Genomic DNA, 26,172 nt, shown 5'->3' with positions numbered 1-26,172 from the left:
ACCTTAATTTCTTTTCACCTGAAGAAAGAAAGACATGGACATCTTGGATGACATGGGGGTGAGTAAATTATCAGCAAAAGTTTTTTTAAAAGTGAACTACTCCTTTAAACGAGGTGGTCGGCCCGAATGAAAACGTTCTCTAGGCCGGTTTTATAGCTAAAAACCAAAGAGTGCCTCTGTATCCGAGCAATTATTATTCTTCGTGCATTGCAAGAATGCTGTCTTAACGAAGCCTAACTTGCTTTATAAATGTAATATACAGTGATGTGAATAAGTTTGGACACCCATGCTAAAGTTGCCTAAAAAGAGGAATAAAAAATCATCTTTTGGATATTGATCTTAATGCCTTAATTAGAAAAATGAGGAAAACTCCAACCTTTAAGGACACAGATTTTCTTTGTGAATGAATAATGTGTCATAAATAAATAAATGTTTTTCCTTAAAATACAGGGTGCATACTGTAAGTCAGGACACCCCTATGTTAAATTCCCATAGAGTCAGGCCGATTTTTATTTTTAAAAGCCAGTTATTTCCTTTTTTTAGGCAACTTTAGCATGGGTGTCCAAACTTATTCACATCACTGTATTTTTTTAATATTTAATTTATCAGAGCAGGAATCAAGGCTACATTCGAGTAAGTGTTTGCGTGTATCCTGACCGTTGTAAACAAAGCCAGCGGAGCGACTGTCTCTGTCCATCTTGAGGAATGAAAACGGTTCAACCAAATAACGTATATTGACAAGAAGTGAACGCTCCATTGCAACACCAGTATTTTTCAATATTATATTATATTAATGACCGTTAAAGCAAGACTATGTAAACAAAACAAAAAAAACACAGCCAATGTCCAAAGTGGCAATTAAAGTTATAGGATAACGGACACAGCGCATCAATGATCATCATGTTTGTAGCAAGATCCAGGGGATTAAAACGTACAAAATATATAATATTTCAGGCCTAGTGGAGTTGGTAACTAATACAAGTAGTAAATGTGTAAAGTTGCATTCAATGGAAATACCATATACTGTAAAAAATATGGACAAAGCATCTGTGACGTCACCCATAGGCTGGTTTGAGGTTGTTTATGGGGGGTATGGGTGTCGCCATATTAGAAAATCTTGAGAAATACAAAATACAAATGTTCAGAAATACAAATGTTCAGAAAGGATACAGAGGTGGTATGATGTGTCGTGTCAGATCATGGCCGAGACGTCAAATCCCACTCGGTGCAGCCCGTTATCAGCTGTCAATCAAAGTTAACCGCCCTTATTTGTCATACATTTTATATCTAAATACGATCTAAACTAACGAGTTAGAAAAAAATTCCCTCACCTCACAGTTGTCAGGCACGCGGAACCTATCGAAAAATACAATAAAAGTCAAACTGTAAACATTTGAATTTATGCTGTTAAAACGGACATTTTAATGTGAGGTCTATGGATATTTGCTCCCTTTTGGGACCGGCCTCTTGCGGATTTTGCCCCTTGGGAAATACTCACTAATGCAAGAAAAAACTACCTCAAAAAACTGTTATCTGTGCTGTTGTCCAGTAACTGCAGTTGGAATTTTCACCCCAAAATGGCGGCCGCGCTCCCGAAGCGCCACCTAGTGGCTGTTACCAAAAAAGCATCAAAGTTTCGCTTCTTGTTCTTCTATACTCTTTGGTTGAACTCTGACCAAGAAGAGGATAGTTTTATACACGTGGCTTGCATAAACACATTTTGGTACGCTTTGAAATGATGCCTTGTGAAAGCAAACCAAACACTTCAGAACAAAGAAAATGACCAACAGGTATGAAAATGCAGCCCTACACTGCAACCTATTGGGCTTTGCTAATCAGCTTTTCTGATAATCAAGTCAATTTGTGTGAAAAGACAATGGTCATGAAAACAGTGGACTTACTTTTGGAAAAATACTTTTGGCGTTTGGTTGGAGAGACGGTGCTCACAGAAGGCACACGCAAACTTTCTTTCTCAATTGGCTCATTTTGGCTTTCATGGGCTCTATAATAACATTTTCTACCTCATGAATTTCGCTGAATATGAAATGAATATCTTCATAAATGGATATTAAAGGCTTTAGCTGTGCTTAGCCGCTGGAGTATAATAGAAACCCACATGTTGCTTAAGCCGAACAATAACTCCCGGCAAATAAACCGTCGAAGTATAAAACCTAATGCCGCACGTATCTTTATTAGTTTCAGAAATATTTCCTCTGATCGATTGATAAAAACTACATGGTTCTCATATATATGCTGTCAAACGAACCTTATTAAAGTTTCATCTTTTTAGAGTTCACCAAAATAGCTGAACAGTATTAACTACAGATGTAGCGCAAGCGAGCCTATAGAATCATTCATCTAGAGATGACAGGTCAAATATACGATTCTGTCAGAGATAGAGATCATTCATCCCGCTACGAGCTCTCTATTACAGTACGGTCTAATAATATAATTCAAAACGCAATGAGATTTAATCTGAAATATATGAGACAACAAACAGCCTGCCTTCATTAAAAGCTAAATATTGTTTTGATGCCATGTTTAGCTCACTAATACACTTCCCATTCAGGTTTTTTCTTGCAATGACACTCATGGGTGGTGAAAGAACTCGAGTAAAAGTATATAAACCTAAATAAAAAATTACTCCAGTAAAAGTAGGAAGTCCTCCATTCAAACATCACTTGAGTAAAAGTATCCAATTTAAAACATACCGAAAGTAAATACTCAAATGAACTGTAAATATGAATAATTAAGCTGATCTATTGTTTTGGGAGTTATATGCAATGTTCTACTAATATAATGCTGCAATTAAAGGGATAGTTCACTTTGAAATAAATTTTTGGTATATTTTAGGGCATCCAAGATGTAGGTGTCTTTGTTTTCGCAGTAATTCAATTTTGATATTTTTAGGTCAAACTGTTCTTGTCTGTCAGTCATATAATGGAGGTCTATGGTCACCACCTTGAAGAGCAGCACAGAGAAGTCCAGATTAAACATGATTTAATGACTCGTAAATGTAAGTACACATTGATGGACTGAGACACGAAACGAGCGGTTTGTGTAAGAAAACAAACAGTATTTATATCGTTTTACCTAGCCACGTCCAAGTGATCTGATGACGCGGGCGCTTCGGTAAGGCTAACATTAGTAACATTAAAGGAAAACTTTTCCTCTGCGGTCGCCCTACAGGTTGGAAGCGGCATTGTTCGTGAACGCTGTGAATAATAGTAATGCTTACCATAAAGTCAAATTTGTAGTTCTCATTTGAACTACAGAAACGCGACCCGATCTGGCAAACTTACATAGTGTGGTTATATACAGTTATAGGACCATAAAGCAAAGGCAAATGTGCCTTCCACCCTGTTACAACATGATGAACCGCTGAAACGATATTTGGAAACATTATTTTAAGGTAAAAAAAATCTTTAGTGTTGCTTTAACGTCAACTCACCATTCAAAAGAAAACCAAGTCTTTCATTGGTTTGGAAAGCCAGTGTAAGAAACACTTGGACCGGGCGTGGGGAAATGTATCAACGTAAAAAGCAAACTTTGTCTTTAATATTGTAGTGGAGTAAAAATACTTAAGTAAAGCAACAAAGTATTTTTACTTCATTACTCACCACCACTGAAAATGCTAATGTGCTTTTCATTGATTGTGTTTGTGAGATGCCAACATAAAATACGCTTAACAAAAAAAATCGAATGACTTTTGCATCACATAACGTAGTTTATAAGAATATATACAGCATATGCTGCAGAAAACAACTGCTGTGTTTCTAATCAATACGTTATTAGAAATCTTTAAAAATAGTTGATATAGGGCAACATCTCATCCCCCTTTTTCAGTCCCTCTCCCCACTCCTGTATGTCACTGAGCTCACGGCGAGACGGTGTCGACAGGCCCGCAGTGCTGAGATTTGCATATGCAGGTGTCATGAGTGTCACGAGACGGGTTTCAGCTCTCAGCGTGGTCCTGGTCCCGCGGTGTGCACTTCACAGCACGTAAACTAGCAGGATGCTAAGCGCACGTTCTCGGCGGGACTTGGGAGCTCGTCTTTAGCCGCGTGTCCCGTTCGGCGTGAATATTCATGATGCTCTGAGTGTGTACGGGTGTTTCCCGCGGTAAACGTGCATGGGAGAGAGCAGACCTTGCCGCTACTCGGCTCTCGTTAGCGGTAATTAAGCATCAGTCTGAAGCTCAGGCTTAATTGGCAATTAACGATATGTTTGATAAGGGTGAGTGTGTCGGTTCTATGTTTAGAATACATTAAGGTAAATAAGCACTCAGAGAGCACGACACCATCCTCGACAGAGACGCTCATCATATCAACAAACTAAAGTAGATTGCTAGTACACTTGCTTTAGCATAAAGTGGGCATCTATAATAGTAATCGGACTAAACCTTGACCAGAACTCACGCAGCCGCAAAGCACAGGCGGACAGTGTTTAAACTTTAAAGACATAAGCCTAAAATAAATCTGAAGATGAACAAAAGTCTTATGGGTTTGGGGGTTTGGAACGACATGAGGGTGAGGAATTAATGCCTCAGCAGATAACAAATTGGCTTTGGGCCGGATCTGGCTAAATTTTGGCCCACATACCGCATGGAATTACAGTCCAAGGTTGGCCCATGTACTGTTTGCCGTAAGTCAACCAGAACAATGCCGAAAGCGGACTAAAACTCGCCCAGAGCTTTACAGTGTACCCAGATATTATCCAGAACTGGCCCAAAACAATGCCATAATCCCCATATGTCAGCCAGACAAAAGCCAAACTTTAGCCCAGAACTCAGCCACAACTTATCCAGAAGCTCTAATGATGGATCTGGTGTGTAGGGCTGGGTAATAAATATCGATTTCTCATTTTTACAAACCAATATAAATGCTTGAGATCATCTTGAGATCATAGTCATCCTGTTTCATTTGAATGAATGGATCATTGTATCGCGGCTGCGCGCATCAAAAAAAAAAAAAAAAAAAAAAAAAAATCGCAATAATCTTTGTCCTTTGTTACTATTGATATGAAACAAAGTCTCAATTTTCAAATTACGTCCATTTTCTTTAGAAATTCAAAAACATAAATAGTGTTTTGGCGCTGTGGCGTGAGATCGCTCCCATAGTTTACAGCATTTAAGAGATTTGATTCCCTTGAGAAAATTTGCCATTTATTGTAACTGATATCCAAAATAATCGATATTGAATCGAATCGTAATCGAAATTGTGAAATTTGTCTCAATACCCAGCCCTACTGGTGTCAGTTTTTGCATATTCTAAATATACATTATTGTATTAGGCTACACTCTAAAAATACTGAGTTGTTTTAACCCAACTTTGGGTCAAATATGGACAAACCAAAACGTTAAAAATATAATTTAAACTTCAAGTTCAAGGGTTATGACATAAATTGATGCGTACGGACGTCTACCGGAAGCTAGTTATTTTAGTCGCTAAATTTTCAATATGCATATTTTTCTTACACGCTTTTCCCCCGGAGCCGCGTGGAGCACTTTAATAATGAACGGGTGCACTTTGATGGACTTCCAAAGACCCATTCACTCCCATTATAAAGCTTGGAAGAGCCAGGACTTTTTTTTTTTAAATTAAACTCCGATTGTATTCGTCATATACACCTGGGATGGCTTCAGGGTGCTAATTTTCCTTTTTGGGTGAACTAACTAGAGCCAGACCGATATTATCAGCCGATATTAGGCATTTTCCAAACTATCGGTATCGGCAGTTATAATGTCCAATAAACGAATATTTCAAAAATAAAATAAAAACGGACGAAACGCGCTTGAACCATGTCATGAGTGTTGGAGTTGTATAGCTTGTCCACCAGAGGGCACTCTACACTCGTTGAGTTGGTCACGAGACATAGATTGCTTGAATAACAATTAAAAGATCATCCCCATCAGTTCTCTCAACTCAAATAAGCAGGACAAAATTTGTGACTATCATGTCCAGTTTCAAATAAATAAATAAAATATCGCCCGATATATCGGAATATCGGATTTTAAAACCCAAAAATATTTGTATCGGCCTTCAAAATCCTTTATCGGTCGGGTTCAAGAACGAACCCTTTAACATCAAGAAACTCCCGTTGATTTTGCTTCTAGTTTGAATGGAAGGTCAAGTCGAGCTCAATGCATTGTGGGATGCACTATTTACACTAGTTGCTAGCGGCACGTTTTCGCAGAGTGGGTTCATCCACGCATACAGAAAGCAGTATGTGCACAGCAAACATGCTTCATACTCTCCGTCAAAAAAAGTAATTGTGAGCGTACAGCGATGAGATCATGCCGGCGGAGCAAGTGTTGGAGTAGATCAGCGATGGAGGGGGCCGTCTCGCCGTGAGCTAATTGACATGACATATTGACAGGCACTCTTCTGCGTCTGGGGACTCCGGCGCCTGCACAGCCTTCCACATCTCTAATAATCACTGATTAAAAAGCAGTTAAGAGCCTGTGAAGACCAAAATGTGCATTAACCAAACGACCTTCTGGGAGGGAAAAACAGCCGTGCCGGCGGAGAGAAGTTCTTCCCTCTCCCGAACCACGGCGCGGTTATCAAAAGATGAGATGTTTGAAAATGCGCTTTCGCTAATGTCCTCTTTTTGCCCAGATTCACATTATATCTATTATATCTTTATTGAGTTGACGGGTTTGTTTACGAGCGGTTTCTTTGGCTAAGCAGCTTCAGCGCTGCCAAACTTCTGAAATAACCTTTGAGTTCTGGCTGATCTAATATAATTACATTGTTGCAGTTCATCCTTGACCCCATTCCAATGAAATAATTAAGGTCTTATAGCGGTTTAATTTGAAAAAGTTACGCTCTCCACAAAGCTTTTACGCTCACTGGGGAATCTGTTGTCAGATCGGTTATTATAGCAGCGTCCATTTAAACTCTAAATGCATTTAAACTCTAAATCTGGACAAATGTGGGAAAAATAGTTTATTTATTTTTTAAAAAAATTCCTTGATCTGAGCAGTACAAGACTTGGCTACTTTTCCCAAGTTTGCCTCCTGAACACACACAATTCTTTTGACTCAATTCTACAATGTTAAAACTCCATAATCTTGTATTTGGGTCAAAAATGGGCACCCATAGAAATGAATGGGAAAAACTGTAATTTAGAGCATTCTAAAATAAGCCAAAATAAGACACCAGGTGACAGCAAAGTCACTTCATCTTTAGGTTTTAGCACTAAGAACTTATTGGAATGATATTTTAATGTAGTTAAAAAAAAAAAAAAACATAAGCATAATTTACATAGAAAATATGGTGCTTTTTGAAGTAAATAAATTCAAAAATACCCCCAAAATAAAAAAAAAAACACCATAAATGGATAGACAAAACTTTATCGAAGACAGTGATATAACATTAGGATCACACCTGAGTCCTCTGTGCCCACATTTGTCCACAATTACAGGATTAAGGGCTATAAAGCGAATACGGTTTTAGGCTACAAAATGTGATATGAATTTGTTTGGCAATTATTTTGGTGCCACTAGTGGAGCAGAAATGACACTGCAGTTTAAAAGAATGCATCCCTGTGAGAAGATAGTTAATGCTTTCCTTTCCTTCCATCTCTTTTATGTCCATGCTGAACTTCCAAAGCAAGCTTCAGCTCGTTCATTACTGTTATCAGCCTGAACGATTTCCCTCGTCCCAATCAATAGTTTCCTCGGAGCAAACGCGACTGAGGAACACACACGGGAAGCTGCGAGAGCATCAATCACGCCATCCTGACTGCAGAAAGTTCAAATCAGCCCTGAAGCAGATGCGCTCCTCATATAAACGCTTCAGAAGTAACTTTAGCAACACTGATGCTTACTCTGTTGTGTGAGATTTTATTGAGACCTGTTTTACTGGGTTCATTCCTGCTTTTTACGAATGTGCAAAAATTGCTGTTTTCAATGTTCAGTGTTCAGTCTTAAAGGAGTAGTTCACTTTTAAAAAAACTCTTGCTGATAATTTACTCACCCCCATGTCATCCAAGATGTCCACGTCTTTCTTTCTTCAGTCGAAAAGAAATTAAGGTTTTTGATGAAAACATTCTAGGATTTTCTCCACATCCTCCTGAGACTCAGAAAAAAAACGTTTTTTTTTATTTAGTTTTTTTTTCATGTCATCACATTGTTTTTCGTGCATAAGAAACAAATGGTAAAAAAAAAAAAACATTTTTGAAAAATTATATTTTATTCATATGTTATACTATGTCCTCTGTAGTGCACACCAGGACTCAGTTGTTAAACAACTCAATGACATAAAATTATATGTGCAGGCAAAAACAATGGGATTTTTTTTTTTTTCAATCACCAATACATTTTGGGGTTTCAGGATTTTTTTTAAATCAAAATTTGTATAAAGATGATTCTCAACTATGTTATGAAAGATATAATGGAATTAATTATGTGGGTAAAATGGGCATAAATTAATATTTCCATTCAACGTATACGGTATTTATAAACTGTATCTAATTTGCACATTAATGTGTTCTTGGAGCAACATTTAATGAAAAAAGAAGTGTAAGAATTGGAGTAATAAGCAACATTTTAATAATAATAATAATATTTAATATGTCATAAGAATATTGATGTATAATTTATTTACATATTCACTTATGTCTCCCAGAATGCCTGATAAACATGATTTACATCCTGATGTCCTCTACAGTAGACATGTATGAAATCAATGCTCTGTTCTGTAACAGAAATTCATATTTTGATTTGAAACCCCATATCATTTTCAATTGGATACAATTGTAATACAATTGGAAAAAAAAGTTTGATTTAACTTATAAATCACAATATATTATCATATTTCCATAAGAGTGCTACATTTGATCACTAAATGAATGTTAGACATTTTTAAAGACCAAGGAGAAGTTGTTTTCATGGTGAAAAACCTCCAAACATTTGGTATCTCTGTATTGCCCTGAATGTGATCTTTACAGGACATCCAGAAAAAAAAGTGACATGCATGGTGTCAGAGAAATACACTAAAATATAATGTCCACTACAGTGGACAAAAGTCTATTCCTGGGTCCCAGGAGGATATAATGGACTTCAATGGGAACCAAATGAGAGTTTCAGTGCAGCTTCAAAGGGCTTTAAACGACACCAGACGATGAATAAGGGTCTTATCAAGCGAAACGAGCGGCCATTTTCATAAGAAATTAAAAAGTTTAAGTTTTATAAACACAAATGCTCGCCTTGCTCTGTCCTGTTTGAAAATTATAAATTATCAGCAAAAGTTTTTTTTAAAGTGAACTACTTCTTTAAGGAAACCCGGCCTTAAGGTCCACAAACCCCAATTACTTTGCGGGGTTCAGTTCACATAGGAAACGTGTGTTCAAAAAAGCTTAAAAACAAAGGATGCCACTAAAACATTGCATTTGTACAAAAAAAAATATTGCAAGCTGCATAAAAAAAGAACATTCAATGCCTTTGACATATTCAAAAAAATGAACATGCTACTACGGTAAATAGTAAAACTAGTAATTTTCTTAAAACACTAACATTCAAGGGTGTTAAATATTTACAAAAGAGCCGCTTTGATGGCTGTAGCATATCAAAATAATAAATATACTGTAAATCTACATAAGTCCAATCTAACTCATTAGTAAGGTTGTTGGATGTTCATTGTGCCCGTTCCTACGGGTTTCCTTTCCGTTTTTCAGATCTGTATAATCTCACACACACAGGCCACCGTGCAGCCATGTGTCCTCTATTCAACCTTCATACATAAACCACAAGAAACGCATTGAGCTGGGGAATGCCGTGGGAGTGCTGATATCTAAAATCAGCCTTTAAAGGAGCTTATTTTAATTCTTTATTTGAGGAAAGAAAATAGCTTGGGAGTTCTGCATGTTTGAATATGCAGCATCAGCAAAGCTCACTAGCAGATGCACTCAAAGCCCCTTTCAAATGTATAATATATAAATAAATCAAACCCTTGATAAAATGACACAAGCTTTTTGTTGGAGCCGTCACCTCGGATACATGTGCCAAAAACAATCAGCATATCAGATGTCCAGAATGAAATCCCCGCAGTGGACAGCTGACCAAGACAGACGAATCCTCACTTTTCTATTCTGTCTCTTTTCAAAAACACTGAATCTATCAAACGCGACACAATGGCAGTGACAGCAATTTGCTAAGAAACATTTCGACAATAGATTCCTTTTCTAGTCGCATTCAGAGATGTACGCGCAATTTAATGCCCACAAACAATCTGCACTGTGAATGGATCCACAGATATTTCTTGATTTTATTATTATTATTATTGCATGCCTCATTATTGTTCATGAGCAATGAAAAGGCAGTCAATGGCCCATATCACTCAAAATAGATTATCAAACTGTGTCATCCTGTCCCATGGTGTGAGTTTAATTAATTCCAGCTATGAAAAACAGAAGAGGTGATCGGAGGTGATTATGAAAGTGCAGATTTCATTTTCTAAAGACAACTCCACTACTCTCGCATACACAAACACATTACCGGAAATACTGCAGAAACAGCAAACTATATGTCAGGTTATAAACGATTATTAATAAAGTTTAAAAAAAAGAATAACAGTAGATAAATTAATAATAACATAAATACTTTATAAACAGAGATGGACACTTTACTTGAAGGGGTGTGCATAAGACTGACATGACACCTTCATAATCATGACATGACATATGTAGGGTTTACGACAACTGTCATTAAGTGTCATTCGCTCAGTTATGACATATTTAATGCAAATATGACATTATTTGAGATGTCTTTATGATATCTCGTCATGACAGACACTGACAGGTTATGATGTATTGGTTTGTCAACTTGACATTACTAAGACAACACAACCAAATGCACGTGAATGCACAAAATAAATAGCACTAACTAGAGCCAGACCGATATTATCGGCCGATATTAGGCATTTTCCAAACTATCGGTATCTGCAGTTATAATGGCCGATAAATGAATATTTCAAAAATAAAACAAAAACGGACGAAACACACTTGAACCATGTCACGAGTGTTGGAGTTGTATAGTTTGTCCACCAGAGGGCACTCTACACTCGTTGAGTTGGTCACGATACATACATTGCTTGAATAACAATTAAAAGATCATCCTGATCATCATGAAGCAGAATTAGCTAGTAATAGTTACGTTACGTTGTTCCAGTGTAGTTGACTGACTGTCCTTGTAACTTTTGACAACGTGACTGAAGTATTTCTTTAATAGCGCATGACAGTTATAGCAATGTGACGCATCATCTCTCCTCGACCTGTTATATTGAAAATTTATGTTTTACAATTTGCAGTGTGACGTAATCCATTTGCTAAATTATGGCTCATAGACTAGCTAACCACAAAGCTAGCTAATGCCACTATCATCAGTCTGTTCTGTTGTGACAATAAAAGAAACAACTTTCTTTTTAAAATGCATTATCATATTATTTTAGTTAAAACTCATAAATAACTACAAATAACTAATGTTAGGGAAATCTGTTAATGTTTTGTTGCGCGTTTCTGAAAAAAATAAAATAAAAAAAATAATGAAAAAAATAATCGACCGATATATCGGAATATCGGATTTTAAAACCAAAAAATATTTGTATCGGTATCGGCCTTCAAAATCCTTTATCAGTCAGGCTCTAGCACTAACTAAATCATTCGCGCTTAACGCACCAGACGCTCAATTCGCACCATTCGCTCGAACTTGACACGCGAATGAGACATGTTCACGTCTACCGCGCTCTACGCCTCATTCGCGCCACAGGATTTAACGCGCATAATGCGTCTTTGCATTGACTTAACATTGAAATCATTCGCGCCTGACGCGCTATTCGCGACGGGTGTGAACGCACCATTAGGTGTTGCAACATTTTATTTTTACCAGCAAGAGTTTTCTAAAAGGAAAGGATTGATATTCCAGAGCAACTTGCCATTTCAGTCAATTCCACATAAAAAGGTGCTAGTGTCCACTGTACAGGTTCAAGTGCATCAAAACCCATGACTAAGAAAATGGCTTTTTAACAGCTGTCCACTATAATGACCTCTATGCATGAAAGGGTTAATAAATAAACAAATGAGTGTTTTAAATAAGTGTAATGTGCATGCACACACGTGGTGACCGAGAGAAAGGTTAAAGACGAGCAGACAGACCATGACACAGCAGCTGTAGAGAGAGATAATACAGCTGCTCTATAGACGGTTTCTTCTCTCAGCTGTGAATGTTTAAAAACAGCTCAGTGTCACGTACAGCAGCATGTCTGTTAATGAAACACCTCCTTAAAAGATCTAGACCAACACATTTCTACAGACACTGTTCCCTGCTGGAAAACTAGGCCATTGCAGATTGGTCAAGCTAGGTTTGGAAACATGATGGCTGGGGGTCCAAGATGCTCGACCAACTTCAAAAACTGGCCCACCAGCTGGAAGAGCAGCTACAAACCATCAGAAGCTTGTTTTTAGTTGGATGTCCCAACAGGATTCCCATCGCCCATCGCACCCCAGGATAAGCTTTTAATACTCCAGCGGTGTCTGGTTCTGGAGCCTGATTCGGTTGGATCTCTCTCACAGTCTTTAGGTTGGACCGAAGCCCAGGTCTCTCTTGTGTTTTTGGCTAAATGACTGGAGTGTCCCTCCCCACGGCACTACCCTCACGCTTCAGTAAACTGAAAAAGAGCTGAATATTTTCTTTCTTTTATTTCTTCTGCTTCAAGAGAAGGCAGAGTGCTGGTGCTCATTCAAACTAATGATCTGCAAAACAATAAAATATGAGGTGATCTACTTTTACTCTGCTGAGACGGTCTTTCTCTCGGCTAAACATTGAATATGACAGACGGAGCAGCACTGCCGTCATGCGATGTGAGTGTCTTGAGTTGGGCTCCAAAATAGACACTGGATAAAATCTAGACAAAGAATATTACGTTAATGAGTATAACAACACTATTTGTTGATTTTCCAAAGTTTTAATTCCGTTAAGTTAATTTTTTACATTTATAAAAAAATATTATTTGTCATATTTGATAGTATTAATTAACATGGACAATGTTTATTATATTTCACAAAGGAAGAAAGGGTTGGTTGTCAACATTTCTAAATACAAATAGGCTACAGTTTTAACATTAGTAATACCAATGATGAATAAAGACAAGCTTTTTGTTTTACATTAATCTTTGCACAATTAACAATTATGCACTGAATTACATTGCAATAAACGTATCCTTACATTATAATAAATGCATAAGACTAACTTTCAAAAAGAATTGCTACTTTTTCAAAAATAATAATGTAACAAATGTAAAAATAACACTGCAATAAATGTATAATTACATTGTAATAAATGTTTTCAAAAAATATTTCAAAAATAATCGCTGCATTTTTCAAAAAGAATCGCTACTTTACTGAAAAGAATCGCTACTTTTTCAAAAAGAATCGCTACTTTTTCAAAAAGAATCGCTGCATTTTTCAAAAAGAATCGCTGCATTTTTCAAAAAGAATCGCTGCATTTTTCAAAAAGAATCGCTGCATTTTTCAAAAAGAATCGCTGCATTTTTCAAAAAGAATCGCTGCATTTTTCAAAAAGAATCGCTGCATTTTTCAAAAAGAATCGCTACATTTTTCAAAAAGAATCGCTACTTTTCAGAAAAGAATCGTTACTTTTCTGAAAAGAATCGCTACTTTTTCAAAAAGAATCGCTACTTTTTCAAAAAGAATCGCTACTTTCAAAAAGAATTGCTACTTTTTCAAAAATAATAATGCAACAAATGTAAAAATAACACTGCAATAAATGTATAATTACATTGTAACAAATGTATAAGACTAACTTTTTCAAAAAGAATCGCTGCATTTTTCAAAAAGAATCACTACTTTTTCAAAAAGAATAATGTAACAAATGTAAAAATAACACTGCAATAATTGTATAATTACATTGTAAAAAAACATAACCTTGAAAAGAATCGCTACATTTCTCAGAAAGAAAAAAAAAAGTCAGCGTACCTGACTTAATGTTTAGCTGAAAGAAAGTTTATTTTTAAACCACAACTTCAATGTGTGCTTTTGCAGATGCATCTAACGATATCTTTCGCATTTCTAATCCAAACAACGTCAAACTCGGCACTGCACTTACTCATGCCCGTAGAAAGACACTCGTCAAGTTTGAAATCCATCGGACAAACGGTTCGAGAGATACTTGATTAACAGACGTTCCTGTAATTTATAGCTAGACTTGTAAAAAATGTGCAAAACAATATGCAATAGAGTCAAATGCGATGGTTGATATTTTTCATGACTAATCAGTCAAGGGATTGGGTTTGCCACCACATGTTGAGAATGATTTAAATGCGTAATTATTCAATGATGATATTAGATAAAGACACAGCTGGCAATGCTTCATGCAGTGGGGTGTGGTTTTGCATGAGTGGAATAATAATGCATTCATTTACTATGGGAAAAAGAGATACTTCCTATTGAGTGGGTATTTGCAGAAACAGACATTATATTTGTGTTCCATGGGATGCAAGTGACCGATGGCAAAAATCTTCTCATCCAAAAGACACAGCGTCTTCCAACTTAAAGGGGGGAAAGTGTTGCGTCAGCGATGTTGTGACTGCCAAACTGCCTTATCTCACTCTTCCCTTAAGATTAGTCCCATTTCATCAGCTGTTCTTTTGTATGCGCTTGTGTGATGCAAGGAAAGCAATCGTGTTTTTTTTACTCCTGGCCTGAACAAAAATGAGAGTATTTTGTCTCATCTACATAATTAACAGTAGAGATTGGTATCTGTAGATCTGCGGTTGTGTGGTGGCTCAGATGTTCTCCGTCATCTCTGAAAAGAAATCACACGAGTCAGCAAGGCAAGAAGAGCGAGGGCCTCTGAACGCTGCTCCTTCATGTAATAACACCGAAAGAAATCCCGTCTTTTCGCTGGACCGCCGGCCAAGAAGTGTAAAATATCTCACTCTGTTGAATGTGATCTTGTCAAAGGGGGCATTAAATATTGATCAGGCGAGAAGATGGTCAATAAGTCAGGATTCAGATGTTCTGCTGGGAGCCCGGCAGCCACAGTCAAACACAGGCAGAATTGTTATGGATCCCGACCGAGAGAGATGAAGGAAATACTGCAGCCCGCCTGGTCCAAATATCACACACTGCTTTCAATTTCATCATGCGCCATTGTCTATGGGGGAACTGGTGTCATCTTGCAGCTGTTTAATGGTTTTCAATACTTACTGTAAAACTTGCAGGTGCTCTCCAACAGGTAACACCAGCACATAATCCAAACTAGTTTCATCTTAAACTTCCTGACACTCTGGATTGATTGAGATGTTTTCTGTTGTTTTCCAGACAGCGCTTGATAGCCGAGGGCAGAGGGGCAGGACTCACGTCATCCATCATTTCCACAGCAACTTGCCTTCTTAGGGACATCTGTGCAATCAGTGGAGCATCAGCCCTCGAGTCAGGCACCGCTGCCTCCGTCCAATCCTGCAAACGGTCATCAGGACAGGACAGCCTCCGCTGGACCAAACGGGAAACACAGCCCTCATTGTCACGTTATTTATGTCACCGTCTCAAGGAGCACGGCTCGTCTCGTTCCCGTCAATCTGATGGTCATATTTTCAAAAGTGATCGTCTTTGAGATCAACAGATGAATGTAGTTCACCCTTGCTAAGCTTCTGACAGAAACATCCACACCAGGGTGAATTAACCCTAAAACCGTATTCTGGACAAATGTGGACAAATTAGTTTATTTATTTTGATCTGAGCGGTACAAGACTTGGCTACTTTTCCTACGTTTGCCTCCTGAACACGCACCTTTTTTTTGGACTCAATTCTACAATGTTAAAACTCCTTAATCTTGTATTTGGGTCAAAAATGGGCACCCATAGAAATGAATGGGAAAAACTGTAATTTAGAGCATTCTAAAATAAGCCAAAATAAGACACCACGTGACAGCAAAGTCATTTCATCTTTAGGTTTTAGCTCTAAGAACTTATTGGAAAGATATTTTAATGTAGTTAAAAAAAATTAAACATAAAAATGAGCATAATTTACTTAAAAAATATGGTACTTTTTGAAGTAAATAAATTCAAAAATACCCCCAAAATAAAATAATCACCATAAAAGGATAGAGAAAACTTTATCGAAGACAGTGATAACATTTATAATAAATAAAAATTAGGTTGATTGGTTTAATCATCAGGAACTTAAAATATTATGTTATCTGAAATACATAAATTAATACATAAATAAAGTTGATTTGACAAAAGAAATAATGTTGTGTTAACAAATCATGAAAATACTTTTTACAGTGTATTGGCCACTTATATTCTACAGAGGCGTATTGCATTCACTTGAGGAAACAAAATCTACTCATTTTTTTCTGAATTAACGAATTAATTATCTCAGAATTACGAGATAATTTTTCATGGAAATTGTTTTTTTTTGCTCTGTTTTTTTCTGAATTAACGAATTAATTATCTCAGAATTACGAGATCATTTTTCATGGAAATTGTTTTTTTTTTTTGCTCTGTTTTTTTTCTGAATTAACGAATTAATTCTCAGAATTACGAGATCATTTTTCATGGATTTTTTTTTTTGCTCTGTTTTTCTGAATTAACGAGTTAATTATCTCAGAATTACGGATCATTTTTCATGGATTTTTTTTTCTCTGTTTTTCTGAATTAACGAGTTAATTATCTCAGAATTACGAGATCATTTTTCATGGAAATTGTTTTTTTTTGCTCTGTTTTTTTCTGAATTAACGAATTAATTATCTCAGAATTACGAGATAATTTTTCATGGAAATAGTTTTTTTTTTGCTCTGTTTTTTTTCTGAATTAACGAATTAATTCTCAGAATTACGAGATCATTTTTCATGGATTTTTTTTTTTGCTCTGTTTTTCTGAATTAACGAGTTAATTATCTCAGAATTACGAGATCATTTTTCATGGAAAAGTTTTTGCTCTGTTTTTCCGAATTACTGACTTGATTATCTCAAAAAATTTGAGTAACTCATTAATTCATAAAAACAAAGTGAAAAAATGTTTAAGAAAAATATATCTCATAACTCTGAGATAATTAACTCATTAATTCAGAAAATCAATAGTAGATTTTGTTTCCTCAAGTGAATGCAATATGCTTCCATAATATTCAGCAAAATAAAATGTACAAATACAAATATAAAATGTATCTGTTTCCACTAAAGATATAATCTATTACAGCCAAGTGTTTCTCAGGATCTAAAATGTAAAAAGCGTTTGTTGTTACGCTAATGGGAATGTTTTCCAAAAAGATGTGAAATCTGATAATGGCATAGCAAGGTCATCGCATTTGTAAAATAACGAGATGATGCTCTTCAGTCCGCAAGAACAACACAGCGACAACACAACCTCCCGCCTAACATCTGTCCACCTGAACACTCTCGTACTCTCGGCAGCTCGTCCTGCTTTCACTGTCCTTTCCGCAAACCCCCGGCTGTTTTTAGACAGAGACTCAGTGAACAGGATGTTAATGGATCATCAGAGATCTGACAGGGGCACTGCCATCAGGGGGGCTCAGAAACAGGGAGAGGGGCTGAACAGAAAGCTCTGCATTATTTATCCAAAGTTAAAATTAATAAGGTCAGATTCATCATTGTCTTCTTCTTCTGCTGCTTGAATTTTTAATGTTATTCATTGGCTGAAAAGAGCATTCACCAACCCTAGATTATACATCAGGAGTTGATCCCTCACAGAGCTGCAGGTCTGAAGAGGATTATGGGTAACTTTTCCTGAGTTCATGCCGTACACTCTCCTGCACAGAGCATATGAGAACAATGTAGTGATCTGCACTGATCTTTAGTCTCTCATTCTGCAACCGAGTGCCTGTTTTTCAGTTCATCCATCCATCCCTGGAAGTGTTTTTCACATTCTGGGAAAGGCTGAATAACAATTTGCATGCAATTCTTCCTTTATATTATGCAAAACTAGGTAATGTCCCAAATTTTAAAATTCTGTCCAATAAAATAAACTGATGGGATTAAAATGTTAAAGGAGTTGTTGATCATTTACTCACCCCCTTGTCAACCAAGATGTCCATGTCTTTCTTTCTTCAGTCGAAAAGAAATTAAACTTTTTTGATTTTCTCCATATAATGGACTTCAATGGGGTCCAAACGGTTCAAGGTCCAAATGAGAGTTTCAGTGCAGCTTTAAAGGGCTTTAAACGACACCAGACGATGAATAAGGATCTTATCAAGCGAAACGAGCGCTCGTTTCAAAAATAAATAACAAAGTTTAAGTTTTATAAGCTCAAATGCTCGCCTTGCTGTTCTGTGATGCGTGTTCGTGACTCTCCTGTTCATCAAAATGAACAAATCTTTTTTCGAGTCATTTGGTTCATTCAACGAAAGAAATGACTCAAAAAAAGATTTGTTCATCCTGAAATGTTTATCAAAAACCTTCGACTGAAGAAAGAAAGACATGGACATCTTGGATGACACTGGGGTGAGTAAATTATCAGCGAAAGTTTTTTTTTTTAAGTGAATTACTCCTTTAAACTATGTTTTGCCAAAATAAAAAAACTAAAATCATTCAAATGCTAAAAGTTAACATTATCATTATCCACGACAGTCTCATAAACGAATATTCAATGTGGGACTTGCTTGCTAGAGATTACATTCAACAGGGTTATTAAATTATTAATGTTATTCGAGATTCACTGAATGTTAAATGACAGCAATGGTAATCTAAATGTAAAAATAGAGGAAATGAGCAGAACATTAAATATGCAATATAAACCCATACGTTTTCTGATGGTTGCGATATCATGCACTCCTAGAATTAAGGTAAAGTGACACTGATATTGGCCTATTGCACTGCAGAAGTACCATCTCCGACACACTATATACATACAGTAAATGCATATGAATTAAGATTCAGCCGAATGAGAGAGAGGAGGAGGAGGAGGAGTCTTGATCTTTACTCCTCTCTGCCTGGCTGGTGGCAGCAGGTGTGCCTCTGTCTTGAGCTTATGGCATCAATTTAAATGACAGATAATTACTTTTGTGACAACGTGCCAATGAGATTAGGCCCAGGCAAACAACATAACAGCAATTTGCTCTGCTCTGGAGAGCAATAACACCAATCATAATTAAGAACTATGGCCAAAATAGCAAGCTGCTGCATATCGTTGAATACAATTACGTTTTGCCCAAAAAGAGAGAGAGAGAGAGAGAGAGAGAGGGAGGGAGGACGAGAAAAAGGCCAGTCTGCTGTGAGACGCCTCTCCTGGGTCTTTTTTCAGAATGACATAAAATGATTAATTAACTCATTAATCCTCCTCTTTTTCTTAAATAGATGTTGTCAAAGACCTGTCAGCCTAATTTCGGAAAGCCACAGTCAGGAAGCAAGAGAGAGTTTTGCCGCAGTGTCCGTTTAGCTTTTCGTGTCAAATCCAATCAAAGTCTCAATAAAGACTCGCTCCTGTTTGCTGTAACGTTCGCCTGTCATAACATTGAATCTTACAGCATTTCCTTGTTAGTGTCATCTAAACCCAATGAAGCATCTAAATACCCCCACTTTAAAGTTTGCGGATATATTATTTGTTCTGGAGGGCTGCTGGAAGTGGAAGTGTATTTATCTATCAATCCAATTTTGGCTTTAAAGTCAATGATACCCGACTTCAGTGATGTGATATATATATATATATAAGTGATAGGGAGGGATCTGATTGAATTGTGACATGATATTATTGAAAAGAAAACTAGTTTCAGAGGTCGAGAACTTTACCAAAACAAACTCTTTAGAATAACACGCATTAATAAATCACGTATATTATTACCAGGGAAATGTAAATAATAGGGGTGTAACCATACACATATTCGTATTGAACCGTTCGGTACGAGGCTTTCGGTTTGGTTTTCGATACGCATTTTTGAACCGAATCTGAACTATCCATTGACCACAGATCAGCAACATTCACCATGGATTTACTGTATAACACTACTATCTGTAAGTTTGGCAGGAATAGTAGGCTATAATGCTTTCAAGTAACATCACGTCGGTTGTATTTTGACATTATCAATACAATTGCTGCCCTCAAATGTTAACCTGAACTAAAATAAAGCATTATTTTTAACTACTACAATATTACATTTCATTATGTCCAAGGAGCTGTTTTGTTTTATATGCTCCTAAGAAAAGTCAAGTGTAGTTCCATCATTGCTCTAAGTTAAAAAATATCATACTTTATGATGTTAGTTTTAATAAAAATATGGGCTAATTAAAAAAATTATTTCTTCCATTTCTTTCTTTTTGCTGCATTTGAAACGTACCGAACCGTGACACAAGTGTATCGTATCGAACCCTGAATTTTGAACCGTTACACCCCTAGTAAATAAGGTTAATTTATCTCTTTAAAGGTGCATTGCGCAACATGTCACGTTAAAACACCCGTTTTTCGAACCCAAGGGGTGGTTTACTGCTTTTTTTCTTTGCATGATTGTGTTTATGGGGTGCAATATAACATGTATTCGTGAATTTTTCATAAATTTCACCTTTATTGTAAGCCACTTTCTCCTCTGTCATTTGAACGACCGGTCGACTTCCTGATTCTATGAAACCACTCCCTCAGAAACAGGCAGTGGGCTCGGATTGGTTAGTTTGGGCCGGTGTGTTGTGATTGGCTAAACTGTGACTTGCATATTTATAACTTTATTACCGCTCTGACTGTAACAAAAGATTTGTGCGGCTGATGCTCCTTTGGTTATGAACAGCTCATGCAAGTGTGTGTGTTTTTGCAGTTTCGCTTGTCGCCAGAGGGGGCGTAGTTCTGCAAAAACTCAGAGACCTGCGCAATGCACCTTTAAGTGGAGATAAAATCATGGATGCGAATGAAACTGCCATGATTTTAGCAGTGATAGAGGAGCAGTATGTCTCTACCTGAGAGACAATCTGGGGTAAGTGTCCTTAATGGCGACAAATGACCCCTGTAATACACTGACCAGCAGACCTGCACAAAGCCGCTTCTGCGGTCAGCCCACCGCCAGGAACAAAAGCATCTCAGAGCGCCAAGAATTGATTATGTTAATAGCACACACACCTTCAGCTCTGATCAAGGAGACACAGCGGCTCTCGTATACGGCCCACTCGTGTCATCTCACCAGGAGAGTCTTCCATGTAATTCATCATTAATATGATTTGCAGAAATGCTTAATCTGCCTTCAGGAATGAACAGGATGTTGCTGAGAGCTCAAGCTGCTAGAAGATCTGCCCTGCAGTGAAGTGAATCTTGGCTGCACCCGAAATCGTCCCCCGGGAGCGAAGCACCTAGCTAACGAGAGCTCGCTTTCAGCAGCCAAATCACAAACATGCAGCCTCTTCATAGTATCAGACCAAAAATATTACCCAGGAGGCATCGTCTGTGCGAGAGGGGGACATTTAGCTGCGAATGCTCATCTCTGAAAAGGCGCTTTGCCTGTTCAAAAGAGGGAGAGAGAAAGAAAGAAAGAGGGCTTGGGTTTGCCTGTCAGTGGCCGCATGAATATTGTATCTTCTGGCATTTGCCTTTTGGGGCCTTAAGAGGAATGAACGGATGACAGTGTCACTCACCGCCTGCACAGTTTGCAATGTCACATGGGATTCTGATTTATTTATTCAGGTTTATTTGGGGGCAAGAGGATTACAGGGCGAAACTCATAAAAACAAGTCTGGGTCACATTTCACCCCCAAAAATAAAATATGTAATACAACAATTATATTTAAATGTTACAGTGTAATTGTGTATTTAAGTACTGAGTAATATTATGTGATAATGCACTTACTATAGGATTGGGATTTGGTTGAGGGCAAGTTGCATGTAATTATGCATAATTTACTGTAATTACTATGGTAAGTATATGTAACATATAACAAGGACACTGTAAAATAAAGTGTTAAAGGGATACTTTATGATTTAGCATTAAGCTTTGTATGAGTAGAAAACCTGTAGTATTTTCGAATTAACGTGCTTTCCCTCCAAGATTTATGTATTTTTTGTCTCCTATGACGCAAAAATCTTCATTTTGAGAGTCTAAAGACTCCAGTCAGTAGTCGGGTCTGTCCCGCATGTCCTCAACCCGCCCATAGAGGGCGATCTCACTCACAGAATGAACACATAGTGTCGGCCATCTTGTTTTGGAAGCTAAGCTAGCAGGCTCTTGTTCTGTGGAGAAAGCCGAGTAGTCGGGGTTCCCGTCCTCTTTTTCCCGTCGATTTGCTTTTTCATTGTTTACATGCACAGCTTTAGTTTCAATCGAACTGAATTCGTTCCGATTGGTGAATCTGAATGTAAACGCTAAACAAGTGATCGGTTGATGTGCGTTTCAACATCGCTAAGAAAATCCCCGCTCCTCCGTGAGAGATACGAGACCGGTGCGTCTCACAGGTGGCGCTCATGGGTAATCCCGCCGTTCTCCCGCGGCCCTCACTCGTCCCGCTCGCCACAGGAAACAGAATGAACGGCGACTGTAGAACGCAAATCGCGGACATTTTGGGCATCTCCAAACACATTTTCGGGCCGACTCATCACTAGTAGCCTAGACTTGTTGTTTAACGACTGCGCTCTGTTACCGGTAGGCGTGGCCTACTAGGGCAGCGAAGCAAGTGCATTCTGGGAGTTGTTGTCTTTCATCCACATAAGCCAAAAATACATTTTCTGGCTTTTCTCAGTCTAAATTCGCATTTCTTCTACATAAATGACCCATTTTAAATGCACATTCATTTTTCCAGAGTTGAAGTATCCCTTTTAGTAACATTATTATTATATTCTGAATATTCTGCATAAAGAACATTTTTAGGATAATTTTGTTTCAAAACTCTATTACGGTAAATATATATTATACAAATATATTAAAGCTGCTGTAGGTAACTTTTATGCAAAAAAAAAAAATATATATATATATACTTGAAGCATAAATTGTTGCAATTTCTTAATGAAATTTGAATGTAGTGGTCACTTTACTGAAATGACGAATGCGGCAGACAAATGTGACCATTGTAGCCTTCAAAATGATACAACATTTTGTTATTCTGATTCTAGGTTGAAATATGACTTGACATATTCTTGCCAGATTCACCCAATAAGCAGATTCCTTCCACAATTTATCCGAAATTCCCTCTTCTTCTCCCTGTACCAAATATACACACACTCAGAGCTGGGGTTTATGTTATTGTGAGCTTTTTGGAGACAAATATACAGAGGGATAAAAGTAATTCCCTTTCATTTTCTCCATTTCCATTCCTCCACCAGGACGTGTGACCATTACATGCCTGCTCTCACATCTGTCCTGTTTTCACCTCTCCAGGTAAATGAACGTTCAGAAGCAAAGCCGGGAGAAATCACAGACGAATCAGGGGTCGAGAAGAACGGGCACGGTGAAAGCATCTATCCCACTGAGAGCAGCTTGTCGTGGCCCTTCAGTAATGTGGTCTAGCTTCTCAGTGTGTAACGGCACGCTCACAGCCTCCCCCGGTGGCCGACGGGAGAATCGCAACGCTCTCTCTGATTCCCCCACAGTCACAGCTCCGGGCTGTTATTCAACACTGACATTTCTCAACCAATCAATACCTCATCATTGGCAGTAACCGGGCCCGAGACCCTCCAGAAATAGCTGCTGCTCAAAGTGCACAGATGTCACTCTGTTTGTGTGTGCGTGCACGCATCATCTCCTCCGCTGCCATTATAGAAAGAGCATTTACATGTCAAATTGTTTATTAATTCATTTCATTATCAAATTCACCATAGCTATCAGAGACATTTATATCTCGATAAGATCTCTTCATGCATGAGAATGGAGACGTTCTCGGTTCGGCAATGCAAATCAGTCGAGCGAAAAGCATTAACACCCACAAACACAAAAGTGCACAAAAGCCTCAATATCAAACACTCAAATGTCACTCACAGTTCATAAGCTAATCAGCCCAGAACTCCGGGGAGAAAAGGCGAGAAAGAGAGAGAGAGATGGATGCACTTTCATTCATTCCAGACAAAGCTATTTAAAGAGAGAGAGAGAGATGGGAAGATAGAGTTAAGGAGACTCCATAGTGAAAATGAGCAGGATATAAGCCTGCAGATAAAACAGGTCATTCAAAGCCGTTTCCTCTCCAATAAACACACACACACACACACACACACACACACACACATTTACAGTTACATCTTAGAGCTGTCCTTCAACTGGAGTGACAGGCGCTCCCTTATCAACAAGTCACAAAAACACTTTTAAAGCCCGCCCCTCCCTCTCTGCATTCATTCCTAATATGCTGCTGTCTTATTGTCTTTACACAAGATATCATCAACGTATTTCCTCTCCACATAACTTTGCTTTATGGGTTTTTCTGCTTATTAGTGAATACTTTGTTTCATAGTAATGGAAAAATACACATTTTAGCTGAAAAAGACAAAGGCTTGCAGAACACACACACACTCCCATCCAAATACACACAACTGAACCGTAATGAAATTTACAGCGGACCCAAAAAGTATTTGGACTTTCAGGCCACACTACAAAATATCAAACCCAGTTGCATTTGCATTTAAATGATATTATTTTCTCAAAAAGTTCTTTTCTTGACTATGTTTGAATAATGCCACTACTGTTGTTTTCCTTTATTTATTTTATTATTATTATTCTTTATCTTTATTTTTTTTATTTTATGTATTTGGTTAAAGGTTTATGTTTGTAAGTATTGTGTGCATGCTCTGTTCTTGCAATTCCACTTTGTATCAATGGATAATATGGGTGTCATTCTCCATATTGGATGGTGAGGGACTGAGAATAAAATCAATAAAAACAAACTTTGAAAAAAATAAATAAATAACTTTTAAACTAAAGACTTTTAACTGGTGTTTTGGTTGTTTTTAGTGGATGTATGGAGTAAGCTCTTCTCACATTCACACAGGTGTACTACAGAGTAACCACAGGTCTAGTTCATCACATTATGGACATCACATTAACACATTTTTTCTTATTTTTTCCCCCTAAAAAAAGTATATCTATATAGATTCGTCATTTTAAACTACTTGCCAAACTCTTCATTCTAGTGACGTCAGGAGTGACAAAGAGCAGTGCATTTCAATCAATTAAATTCCTGTCCAAACTCAACTAGAATCATTTACGGGGCCATATCTGTTCCAGGAGCTGAGCAGAACACTTAATTACCTGTCTGGAAAAGTGTTTTTAAAATGAAATATTGAAGCCGCCTGATTACGCACCAAGCGAGAGCCCTGACTCAAGTTTCCACACCTGATTTACGGATCCATACACTCACCATAGTCCATTGGCTGTGTATGTATATATATGTGTGTGTGTTATACATACATACATACATATATATATATATATATATATATATATGTATATATGTATGTATGTATGTATGACACACACAAATAAGAGATCTACATGGTTTATTGGAAGAAAATACTTTTAAATTCCTTTGGATTTTATACTATTAGTAATTGAATAATTATATTGGAATGCTGTAAGAATAATCATATTAGGTTTCATTTGTAAATGTACCCAAATTTTTACAGAAATTTCAAAAGAAATCATGTCAAAAACTAGCCTGGATGCCAGCCCGAACCCCGCCGAAAAAGTTGAAATACAATCTTGAGAATAAACTCAATAAATATCGAGAACAAAAGTATTTATAATGCGAGATTAAACTCGTTAAATCTTCGAGAAAAACGTTGAAAAGCTATCTTGAGAATAAACCCATTAAATATCGAGAATAGAGTCATTATAATGCAAGATTAAACTCGTTAAATTTCGAGAAAAAAGTCTAAATACAATCTTGAGAATAAACTCATTAAAAATCGAGAATAAAGTCGTTGTGTTTCAAGAAAAAACTCGTAAAATTGAGAAAAAAAGTCGAAATACAATCTTGAGAATGAACTGATTAAATATCGAGAATAAAAGTCATTATAATGTGAGATTAAACTCGTTAAATCTTCTGAGAAAAAAGTCGAAATACAATCTTGAGAATAAACTCATTAAATATCGAGAATAAAGTCGTTATAATGCGAGATTAAACTCGTTAAATTACGAGAAAAAAAGTCGAAATACAATCTTGAGAATAAACTCATTAAATATCGAGAATAAAGTCGTTATAATGCGAGATTAAACTCGTTAAATAACGAGAAAAAAGTCGAAATA

General features: G+C 37.1%; 1 long non-coding RNA gene across 1 annotated transcript in view; it reads right to left on the bottom strand.

Moving 5' to 3' along the window:
• LOC120481873 (uncharacterized) overlaps window positions 1-26,172 on the bottom strand; it is a 77,046-nt gene that overhangs the window by 9,000 nt on the left and 41,874 nt on the right. The window lies entirely within an intron of this gene.

Source organism: Pimephales promelas, chromosome 23 (assembly GCF_988280905.1).
Source record: "Pimephales promelas chromosome 23, fPimPro1.hap1.1, whole genome shotgun sequence".
Lineage (NCBI taxonomy): Eukaryota > Metazoa > Chordata > Actinopteri > Cypriniformes > Leuciscidae > Pimephales > Pimephales promelas.
The sequence above is the reverse complement of the archived record's forward strand: the minus strand, read 5'-3'. Positions and strand labels throughout refer to the sequence as shown.